Below are 4,461 nucleotides of genomic sequence, written 5' to 3'. Positions count from 1 at the left end.
CGTGACCGTTGCCAGTACCGCCTGACTGGCCTTGTAGGGTTTTCGAGCGAGATCGTTGCCAGTGCCCCTGGACTGGCTCTTGTGCGGGTGGCACATAAAAGACACGATTTCGAGCGTGGCCGTTTTCGTGCGGGTGACACGTAAAAGCACCCACTACACTCTCTGAGTGGTTGGCGTTAGGAAGGGCATCCAGCTGTAGAAACTCTGCCAAATTAGATTGGAGCCTGGTGTTGCCATCCGGTTTCACCAGTCCTCAGTCAAATCGTCCAACCCATGCTAGCATGGAAAGCGGACGTTAAACGATGATGATGATGATATATATATATTAACCAATGAAATTCCAACTTAGTCTGATTTCAGTCCTGACAGTCATGTTCCACAATTGACAACTGTAACAACAGAGTTATCAATTGTGGAACAGACTATCACTACATAAACCTGATGATTGTACAATGCATGAAAGTACTAGTCTATTTCAATATTGTAAAATTGGAAAAGTTGGAAATAATAATACATGAAAACCTGACAAAGTTGGCATTTCATTGATTAATATATTCTTCCATGCACAATCATACAAACTCGGATATATATGTGTGTATGTGTGTGTGTGTGTGTGCGTGTGTGTGTGTGTGGGTGTGTGCGTGCATGCGTGTGTATACACACAGACACACACAAAATCTTTGTGTATCAAATTCTGCTCATACAATATTGGTTCAATATGGAATTTTGGTAAAAAGCACTTGGCTGAAGTGCTGCACAGTGAGATTGAACTTATAACAATGCAGTTTCAAAACAAATTTTGTAACCACACAGCCACACATGCCTGCCTGTCCATCTCTAATTACACATATCTTATTCATGACAATAACGTCTGTTAATATCACCTTTAGAGTCCTATCTTATAACTATCGCAAGACCTCACAAAGTAAAAATAGAAAGGTTTTGTTTTTGTTTTTGTTTCTTTTTTTAATTCTGAATTACATAGAATATATTACAAACAAGAGGTGTCAACACACTGAAAAGACCAACCCAACTAACAAAAATATAAACATGTAAATAAAGCTAGTTAGTCACCTGAACATGAACAAACAGGTCACAAGATAAAGGTCACTAAATAAGCAGTAATATTGCTTTTACAAAACTGTTGCTTCAGCCATTCACTTGCAATTTCTTCTTTATATAATGATGCAAAAACTGTTGCAGCTCCTATTTAGTCTCAGGTCTGCCCTGGGCAAGAAAACTTTTAATCCAGTGCATTTGTTTTTTATTTATTTATCTTCCTTTGTATATCAGAGACTGCTTTGTTCAGTTAATCTTCTTTTATTTCATTGTTTGGATATCAGCCTAAATGAAACTGCCTCTAGTTTAATGGGACATGATTATGTAGTCAAGAAATTTGCTTTGCTTCAAGTTTGGTATTACAGTGCAGCATCTTGAGCAAATGTCGTTTACTATAGCCCCAAGCTGACTGAAGCTTTATAGTGGATTTAGTAGAGAGAAACTGGAAAGAAGCCTATCTTATATCCATGTCTATATATGTATCTCTTATCTTTTACTTTTTTTGGTCCCTGGACTGCAGCCTTGAAGGGTTTACTCAAACAAATTGATCCCAGTACTTATCTTTTTTTAAGCCTGGTACTTATTCTACCAGTCTCTTTTACCAAACTGCTAAGTTACAGGAATGTAAACAAACCAGCACTGGCTGTTAAGCAGTGGCTGGGAGACAAACATCAATACAAAGACACTCACATACATACATATATGTAACAGATTTCTACACAGTGGAAAATATATATATATATATATATATATATATATATATATATATATATATATACAGTGAAGCTTTACTATAGTGTCATATTATCAACTGGTATTCCCATTAAATATTGGTGCATTGTTGTATCACTATCCTATATTCATATATATATTTTTATACATGTATATATATATATGTGTGTGTGTGTGTGTGTGTGTGTATATATATATATATATATATATATATATATATATATGGTAAAGTTTATTTGCCAGCAGAATGTGGTGGTCCTATAAAAGACAATATTACTGTTGTTTAAGCCCCAGGAAAACATCTTTTCCAGCTGGCTATCCAGCTGGCTATCCAGCTGGCTATCAACACAGTGTGTATCTGTATAGTATTTGCAAGAGAGAAGGTCATTGCTCCCATTTCCAGCCTTACGTGATACTCACAGACCATGATTTCTGGCTGGTTACCCATCCTCAGCTGTTGAAAGTTTTCTCAACTCACAAATACTATGTATTCTTTAAGCAAAACACAGTCGCTGATCTCATATAGAGCAAAACAACTTGTTTTAACTCTCTATTATATTAGATAATAAATCATATGGTATACACCTGGTAGTGATTAATAAACATTCTTGCATCTTCCATCTTCCATCTCTCATTTATCAAATATATATATATATAAATGCATGCATACATATATAGAAATATATACATATACATACATATATATATTCACACACACACACACACATACGCATATGCATATATAAGCTAATCTCAAACAGTGAGAATGAGTATTCAACACTGCATTGGTGGATAGATATTCTTTATTTGTTGGATAACAAAGTAACCAATGGTTTCTTGTGAAGAGAACTTCACATGAAACCACTACTTGCCTTGTTAACTCACAAATGTGTGTGTTTGTGTGTGTGTGTGTGTGTGTGTGTGTGTGTGTGTGTGTGTGTGTGGGTGTATGTGTCTTTATGTCAACTTGTTTTGAGATATCAAGCTAATCATAAATTAATGTTATGGTCTTACAGTGGCTCTCTAAAATGGCCATGCAGAGGTTTCTCTTCAATCTGTCTGACATGCTCTCTTTGCATTTCATTCTTGTCCTTTCCTCCAATCACTTGTTTTTTTATTAACTGTCTCTTTAGTAGTTGTTCTGTGCTGCTCTGTAAATCCTCTACTAGACAATTTTTTTCCCCCATCTGTACACATTCTTCTACTACAGTTAAACCTCTTCCACCCTGTTCTCTCCTCAAGTACAACCAGCTAATATCAGCTTTCGGATGGTGGGCTCCATACATCATCAACAACTTACTAGTTTTTCTGTCAAGTTCCTTTATATCGTTTCTGGTCCAGTCTATTACTCCAACTCCATATCTGATTAAAGGTACTGCTCTTGAATTTACTGCTTGAATATGATTTTTAGAATTCAGCTATAACTGCAATAATTTTCTTACTCTCCTTGTGTACTCTCTGCCGGTAATTTGTTTAATTTTTTCCTTTTTTATCTTGTCTGCTTCCAGTATTCCCAAGTACTTATACCACTGTTCTTTCTCAACTGCTCTCGTTGTTTGCCCATTTGGCATTTCAATTCCCTGACTTCTTTCAAATCCTCATTTCATTTTCAATATAGCACACTTTTCTATCCTAAATTCCATACCTACGTCATTTGAGAAAAAATGGATAGTATGTACAAGACTTTCAAGCTGTTTCTTCTTTTCCACACAAACCTTTAAATCATTCCATGAAAAGGAGATGATTTATCTGACCATTTTCTTTTCCCAAATCATAAGCCATTTTAACTTTTCATAGTATCATAATGAACAGAGTCATGGCCAATATGAATAGTAATCTGATGTTCACTTTCCCAAGTTTTTGTTTTCCTTCGATCAACTCAGTATTCCAATGTTTCATACTTTCATTAAGCATTTTCGCCATGCTTTTTGCTATTCCAAACATGCTCATTGTTTTATTTATCCAACTGTGTGGTATCATGTCATATGCTTTTTTTTTTTTTGTAATCTAGCCTTGCTACATTCAGCCCCGTCAATCTGCATCTATAATTTTAAATTATTATTTTATGAACTAAAAGTGATCTTTTGTTGCTCTACTTTGTTTCCTGTATCCCTTTTGTTCTTCTGGAAATAGATTGTTACTTTCCAGAGGGTTGTATAACTCTTCCATCTAGACACCAGTCATAAGTTTCCATATTAGTGGTAGACAGGTTATAGGTAAAAAAAAATTTGATGCCAAGTTTCCTTTCAAGGGATCCTTGAGACATGGTAACATTTGTCCACTTGTCATCCAGGCAGGGATGTGACCTTGCTGAGGATTTCCGTGCAACTGCACAGCGATCCTTTCATGCAACTATTATTATTACTACTACTACTACTACTACTACTACTACTACTACTGCTACTGCTACTACTACTACTACTATTATTATTATTATTATTATTATTCAGTAGTTTTATTTTTATAACGTGCTTTCACTTCACTACCGAGCGCAGCTCTGTGCGCCTTGGGTATGTGCTGTGGTTTGCTGTGGTGCTCTTATGTTTACTGTATTGAAAGTGTTTTGCGTAGAATGTGTGCAGTACCCAGTAGTGCAATTTTCTGTATGTTATATATATTTGTAAGTCCTGGTGTTTTTGTTATGTATTTGTCTGAATATTTTTTTATTAT

Source organism: Octopus bimaculoides, chromosome 1 (genome assembly GCF_001194135.2).
Source record: "Octopus bimaculoides isolate UCB-OBI-ISO-001 chromosome 1, ASM119413v2, whole genome shotgun sequence".
NCBI lineage: Eukaryota > Metazoa > Mollusca > Cephalopoda > Octopoda > Octopodidae > Octopus > Octopus bimaculoides.
This window is presented reverse-complemented; position numbering follows the sequence as displayed.